The sequence below is a fragment of the Lygodium microphyllum genome, chromosome 8 (genome assembly GCF_053477565.2).
Source record: "Lygodium microphyllum isolate KBCC chromosome 8, Lygodium_microphyllum_v1.1.10, whole genome shotgun sequence".
Lineage (NCBI taxonomy): Eukaryota > Viridiplantae > Streptophyta > Polypodiopsida > Schizaeales > Lygodiaceae > Lygodium > Lygodium microphyllum.
In genome coordinates this window covers 31,507,434-31,515,854 of record NC_141142.1, presented here as the reverse complement: position 1 = coordinate 31,515,854, position 8,421 = coordinate 31,507,434, and positions in this window count along the sequence as shown.

Below are 8,421 nucleotides of genomic sequence, written 5' to 3'. Positions count from 1 at the left end.
AATCAGCTTATGCCCATGGAGCACGTGTGATAGAAATCATTAATTAAGAAATCATACACTACAAGGAAATGGAAGCATAACGACGGTAATTTTCGACGTGATTAGATGGTATTACCATAGCGTTGGCCATTTTCAATGCAATTAGGTGGTGTTGCCGTATGCGTCACTAGTTGTATCACTAATACAAATAGTGACGCAAATAGTGACACTAATAGCAACACAAATAGCGACCCTAATAGTGATGGTGTTCTGGGGAAAAACAATCACCCAAACTTGAGTGTGGCATTTTATAGGTTTGTAAATGAGCAAGAGCGTGAGAGCAAAAGAGAGAGAGGGAGAGAGCACACACACACACACACACACACACATACACACACACACACACACACGCACACATACACAGAGAGAGAGAGAGAGAGAGAGAGAGAGAGAGAGAGAGAGAGAGCCACTGCTATCCATGAACAGGGAGGAGATAGATGTAAAGGAGACGGAAGGAACCCACGAAGGAGAAGAAGAACAAGGAGAGAAGTGTGAAGGGATTCTTCTTCGAGCGTTGAGGTAAATGCATTCTCTTTTCACTCTTTGTTTTTTTCTTTCTTCACTACTCTCTTTCTTTTTATTGATGGAGAGAGAGAGAGAGAGAGAGAGAGATGGACATGGAGATGGAGACGAAGAGAGAAAGTAAGAAAGAAAAAAAGAGCGTCTACATAAGGCCAATGTGGCCTATGAGATAATCCAAAGTACATCCATGTCTAATGCCATCCCCATCAATAAGGTGAAGGTAACATTAAAATAAATAAGTGGCCTATGAAACAATGCTAAGAATAACTTTACGATGGGACTACGCTAGAATAGAACCATGTATAGTATTTTCCCATCAATAGAAAGAAAAGAAAACCCAAATTTGACAGAGCTATGTACATAAAAATGTGATGGAGACTATAGGATGTAGCCTTTAGCTAATCTTAGGGTTTGCACATGATCTTAGCTACGATGTGGTCCCTAACTACTGTTGAGTGTTGAAATGACCTATTTTTTGGCTGATTTTTGTTATGTTTGAGAGCTGAATGGTTGATTTTATGAGATGATTGATTGGTTTGGAAGTGTTTTGAGAGTTTTTTGGATAGGTTGGAATGGTTTTATTAAGTTCATGATGTTTATTAGTAGAGATGTGAAGTTCTATTGATGATTTGATATGTTCTGTTTGGTCCTGATAGCTTCTGTTGAGCTTCTGTTTTGTTCTGTTTTCTCTCTGTAAGGAAGGATGGAGTATTGATTGATAGGGTTTGAGATTTTTTGAAATATTATTGAGTGATTTTTGATGGTTAGGAATGGTTTTGGTATGAGTTATGTGGTTCTGATGCTTTCTATTGACCTTCTGTAACTCTCTGTTGAGCTTCTATAACTCTCTGTAGACCTTCTGTATGCTTCTGTATGTGTTCTGTTGGATGAGAGTGTAGCTTGGGAAAATTTTCTAGCCTTGGAAAGAGGTGAATACAAGTGCAAAACAGCTAAAAGAAGTCAAAGATGTAGCTACTTAAGACTCAAGTAAAGACTGGAGAGAAGTGACAGTGGTGAGCTATGAAAAGACACTGTAGTGGCTCTATGCCTCTTCATATCAGACATACCTCTTGGGAGGTGTATCCACGACCCAAGAAGGATTATTGAGGGTTATTATTGGGTGATTGTAGTAAGGAGAAGATGTACTATTGATGGAGAGAGAGAGAGAGAGTCAAAGATAGCCAAATCTATCAAAACAGTGCAACTGTATGGTGCACAGATCGGACGTTGTATACTCGCGTAGTGAATGCTGGAAGGTCCCCAAGAACAATGAACTCTACTTTTTGCACAAATTACAAGGTAAAAAGCATGAACGACAAGAGCAAAAGACCAATTGGGTGCAATCTCCCCCCATGCATTGTGTGAGCGCTCCACAAAGCATGTATTTTATGTATATTTCATCTTCATGCTCAAATAATAGCCCAAATTACAATTTTTTCAGGCTTTTAGCTTTTGAGTTTTCTTTTACACATGAATAGGAATAAAGCTAATGGATAGTGCCCAAAGAGTCTGGCACGCCCAATACAATGTCCAAATAGAAATAACATAACCGTGCGCCCATGCGCATACAAAATAATAATAAATAATCAATGCCTCAATAAATAGGCATGACAAAATATAGGCGTGGCGCCTATCAAAATATAATCCATAAATCGAATACTCACTCTCCTCCATCACTGCTGCTATCTCTACACATCAACTGAAGCATTCACAATCGTTAGTAAAATAATACAATTAAACCAACAAAAGTGAATACCTAGCAGTCTTCAGCTACATAAATAAATCAATTGGTTAGAAATAAATCCTAACCTTAATTTATTATAAGTGCGCACTCTAAACTCATAAACGTTTATTAATTTAATATGCATTTTGCAGAATCACCCGTTATGGAAACACCCATGTACACACTAAATTAATGAAACGCCCGAAAAGGACAGGCGTCCCCATCAACTTCTCGCACAAAGAATCCACTTTGTGTATGAGCCCTGGTCATCAAAGTTTACGGAATCCACCGTAAAATCTCACGGAATCCACCGTGAAATATGCCTCATAGCATCATACCTCCGGGGTGGGATAGCAATTGACCTTAATTGCTATTAGCTCAATGTGGAGCTAACAGAGTGGGGAAATCATTTAAGTCTCTAGCGTGCATCCATTGTGCTTCCTCTACTGGATGGTTCTTAAATTTAACTAGATATCTAGAATATCTTCGGCCATTTCTAGTGGTCATGAAGTCAGTGTCTATGATAGCTTCGGGTTCAAGTATTTCAGTCTCTTCCTCTAATAAAGGTGGGTTTTCATAAACAGGGTGTACAGGTAATTGGCCTCTAAATGGTCTCAATAAACTAATGTGAAATGTGTTGTGAATTTTCCAATGAGGTGGTAATTCTAACTTGAATGCATTATCATTAATTTTATGAATGATCCTAAATGGTCCATAGAATCTAGGGGCTAATTTCACAACTGGGTGTCTATCTACACTTTGTAGTCTACATTTTTCTATTCTCAACCAAACATAGTCATCAACTTTGAAATTCATTGCTTGTATTTTCTTATTGGCTTGTTTGGTATATGATTGCTGGGCTTTGGCAATCATATCTTTAACCTCATCAAAAATAGTGTAATGCATACTAGCAATATCATCACCACTTTGAATTCTATTTGATAAAGATGCAACACGTGTAGATAATCTATATCTATAAATCACTTCAAACGGTGCTTTCTTTGTAGATGTGTGTGGTGTATTGTTATATGCAAACTGTAATAAATACAAATGTGTGTCCCATGTCTGTGATTTAGAGATAGTATATGCACGTAAACGATCTAGAATTGTGCTGTTAGTGGCTTTTGTTTGTCCATTAGTTTTTGGATGAAATGCAGATGAGAAATCAATATTGGTGCCTAGGTTAGCAAACAGAGTAATCCAAAAGTTGTTACAAAATCTAGAATCACGATCTGAAATAATAACTTTTGGCAATCCATGGTTAGTAAAGACAGCTTTCAAAAACAATTGTGCTGCTTGTGATGCTGTTAAAATTTTCTTACATGGAATGAAATATGCTTGTTTACTAAATCTATCTACAACTGTCCAAATCATATCATGGTTAGATTTTGTATTAGGTAAACCAGTAATGAAATCCATAGAAATTTGTTCCCAAGGTTTAGATGGAATAGACAAAGGCATAAGTAATCCATACTGTTTACCATGATGTCTCTTAACTCTTTGACAAATCAAACATTCAGAAACAAAGTTAGATACATCAGTGTCCATATGCGGCCAATAAAAATCTTCAGTTAACGTACGTAAAGTAGATATGATACCTCTATGACCTTGATATGGGGGAGAATGAATCTCATTCAAAACAAAAGTTCGGAATGGAATTGTAACACACAATCTCTTTTCATAAAACATAAATCCATCATTATATGACAATGAATCAATAGGAATCAAATTATTTTGGACTAATTTATTCCAATCAACATGAAAAGTAATATCCTGATGATAAGTATCTTTCATAGCAATCAAAGAATCAAAAGATATAACAGAAATATTATGAATGGCAGGTCTTCTACTTAATGCATCAGCCACTACATTTTATTTTCCAGGTTGGTATTGAATGATAGGATGAAAACTTTGAATAAAGGAGGCCCATTTGATATGTCGGTCAGAGATTTGGGGTGGGCTAAGTAAATGTCCAATACATTGCTGATCGGTCTTAATCATAAATTCTGAACCCATTAAGTAGTGTTTCCACTGTCTTAATGCTTGTATAACTGCTAATAGTTATTTGTCATATGTGGAATATTTCAGTTCAGAAGGTTTCAGCTTACAACTAGAATAGGCTATAGGATGATTGCCTTGCATAAGTACAGCTCCTATTCCTGATCCACTAGCATCGGTCACTACTAGAAAGAATGGTCTATTAAAATCAGCCAACTGTAGAACAGGGGCATGGGTTAATGCATGTTTCAGTAAGTCAAAGGATTTCTGTTGATTTTCAGACCAATGATAGACAATACCTTTCTTCAGAAGTTTGGTCAATGGTAAAGCAAGTAATGAAAAATTACGTACAAACTTCCTATAGAAACTAGCAAGACCAAGGAATGAGCGTAACTCATGCACGTTTTTAGGTACATGCCAATTCAATATTGCATCAATTTTCTTAGGATCAACTTTAATTCCATCAGATGATACAATATGACCTAAATACTCAATTTCTGTTTTAAAGAATTCACTCTTTTCAGGATTTGCATACAGTTGATTTTCTTTCAATAACTGAAAAACCAATGACAAATGCTCATAATGTTCTTTCTCATTTTGACTAAACACCAAAATATCATCAAAGAAGACAATTACACAATACTGATATTTCAAAAATATACGGTTCATCATTCTACTAAACGTAGCAGGTGCATTAGTCAATCCAAATGGCATCACTAAAAATTCGTAATGACCAAACTGTGTCCTAAATGCATTCTTGAATATGTCTGACTTATCTAGTCTCACCTGATGATAACCAGACTTAAGGTCTATTTTACTAAATATAGCAGATCCTTGCAGTTTGTCCATAAGGTCATCAACTCTAGGAATGGGATACCTATTCTTTACAGTGATCTTATTTAAAGCGTGATAGTCAATGCACATACGATAGGTATTATTCTTTTTCTTGACTAACAGAATAGGTGCACCGAATGGAGAACTGCTAGGTCGAATCAATCCTTTATTTAGTAATTCCTCAACTTGACTCTGAATTTCTTTTTGCTCTATCTGGTTATGCCTATATGGTGCTTTGCAAGGTGGTCGTGTGCCAGGGATCAAATCTATCTTATGGTCTTCTGGACGTGAAGGAGGTAAACCAGGTGGTAGGCCTTCTGCAAAACAGTCCTTAAAATGTGCAAGAAATTCTTTATGCCTAGGGTGCATATGACTTTCTTTTACTTGCAATTCATTCACCCAAATGAGATAGGATTCACTACTCTTGCGTAATGCACGTTTAGCTTGAGTATGCGAAAGCAGTGGAAAAACATTAGATGCATGCATACCATATAATGTAATAGATTTTCCTTGAAAGTTAATATTCATTGAATGTGTGGAATAATCTATATCTGGGTTATGCTGATGATGCCAAGGCATACCTAAAATAATGTCACTCGACTGTAATGGAACAACTAGGAAATTTCTTCTTTCAGTGTATTGACCAATTTGAATCTCTAAGTCATGCACTTCATGTATACCATTATACCTAGTGCCTAAGAATGCAGCTTTGATGCGATAATGCGTAGGTACAGTCTATAACTTCAATTCTTTTACTAATTTTGCTGAAATAAAATCATGAGTGCTACCGTCATCATGCAAAATAATCTTTTCCTTTCCATGCACCAAACATTTCATAGTCAATAAAGAATGTGGAGTAGGCATACCTGGTAAAGTATCCGAAGGTGTAATACTGTCATCCTCATCTTCAGTGAAATCAGGCATATCTTCATGTTCGTCTTCGTCCATTGCTCCAAGGTAGTTGATATGGGCAGGTGGCTTCTTTGAATGACAATTTGCTACTAGATGTCCAGGCTGGTGGCATTTATAGCATACTATTGGCTTGGCTTTGGTTACATTGTTTGCAATGGTGGGAAGTCTAGGTACATTAGGATTTGGCTGTGGAATAGGCTTAGGGTTTTCATTGACATTGGATGGTAATGCAGGTGGTTTTGCCCAATTTTTGTGAAAAGATGATGAAGAGAAACGACCTGGATTAAATCTTCTAAAATTGGGATTGAATTGTTTAGATCCATAGTTACCATTGGCTTGGAATTGCTGTGGACATCTGTCTCTACCTCGTAGCTTATCTTCAGTGTCGTGAGCTAGTGAAATGGCATCTTCAAGTGTAGCAGGCTTGAACATGTTAACTTCAGCGTAGTAATGCCCAAGGAGTCCAGACATATACTTGCGCTTGTGTGTCACTTCAGGTACGTCTTCAAGCATGCGTAGCTGGAGTAATGCATTCCAAAAACGCTCTGTATACTGAGGAATAGGCTCATGATCCCGTTGCTGAAGAAGATCCCATTTCTTAATAGCTTTCTCATGAAATTGTGGTGGAAGGAAATTCTGCATGAACTTCTTCTTGAAATCCTCCCAAGTAGCAAGACAATCTATACTCTTGCGTACTACAGTCCACCAAAGAGATGCTCTGTCTACTAAATGATTAGTGACACACTTGATTTTATCTTTTTTTGCATAGGTTTCTTCATGGAAATAGTCGTCAAACTGACTAATGAATGCTAGAACAGTTTTTCCTTCTCGTATGCCATTGAAAGTACGAAATTTGAAACTTCTTTTACTTATCTTTGATTCCTTGCGGATGGTTTGAGCTTCAAGAGTTGCATCGATGGTACGTCAAATAAGATCTTCAGCTTAAGGTTCTTCTTTATCGGTAGACGCTCTTTGTAAATTTGCCAGTTGAACTTGCAATGCTTGCCTAGCCCTTCGTTCTTCTTCCAATTGCATCATGATTAAGTCCATCTTTTGCTCCATCGTAGGTTCAGGTAAGTCGCCTTCAGCCATAAGATCATCCATATGTGGTTCCGTCATCCTGCAAAACTCAAAAACCTTTCTCACTCAAAATCAAGTTAGTGGGATGAGCGTAGCTCAAGTTCGGGAATACAAGGCTTATGTGTTTTTAGGTATAGCTTTCACAATCTTCAAAAAATCTACGTTTTATCCTTCTTCGTATGCTGAAAATTGCTTCAGCAAACCTGCGTATGGGTAGAGTACCTTCCAATTAACAACTTTGCAGTTCGGAGTTTCTGCGCAGGAACAATCCTTCTAGGAGCTTTGAGCACAAGTCAGTTCTGACTCGGCCAGTTGACTTATCTGACTTGCAGAGTTGCAGACTTATGTAACTTGTAGAGTTGTAGACTTGCAGAACTTAGTCGATTTACAAAACTTGCTGAACTTGACTTGAAGATACTTATTGAACTTGACTGTTTGGGTGTGACCTGGAGTTAGTTGTGACTTGCAGGATTGAAGAGCTTTGTGTGACTATAGCTTAATTGATTAAGCTTGAAGCTTATGGGCAGTAAACGGCGCAAATCGGGGGGGGAGGGGGGGCGTTTTTCTGATGCCGCGAAATTCACGCTGGTCTCCCGAATTTCTAGACGTTGATTTTTGTGGCTTGTGGCTTATTTATTAAGCTTAATACTCATAAAAGCTTTAAAACTTATTGGCTATGGAGGATTTCTCACTGTTTTTTGACGACTTGTATATGAGGATGTAGGAGTGGTCCTCCGCCTCTGTAGCCCGGTCCTTCGCAATCCAATGACAGAAACGGGGGTTCTTGGCCAGAAGTCTGTTTGTATCGACACTTCACGACAAGATTAACCGTAGAGCCTGATCGTTCTAGGAGCTCCGCCTTCGCACGAGATGGGTAGCGATTGGAAGCTCTTGATCTCAACTCTGCTCTGATACCACTGGTGCGCAGATCGGACGCTGTATGCTCGCGCAGTGAATGCTGGAAGGTCCCCAAGAACAATGAACTCTACTTTTTGCACAAATTACAAGGTAAAAAGCATGAACGACAAGAGCAAAAGACCAATTGGGTGCAATCTCCCCCCATGCATTGTGTGAGCACTCCACAAAGCATGTATTTTATGTATATTTCATCTTCATTCTCAAATAATGGCCCAAATTACAAAATAGTAAGCTTTTAGCTTTTGAGTTTGCTTTTACACAAAAATAGGAATAAAGCTAATGGACGGTGCCCAAAGAGTCTGGCACGCCCAATACAATGTCCAAATAGAAATAACATAACCGTGCGCCCATGCGCATATAAAATAATAATAAATAATCAATGCCTCAATAAATAG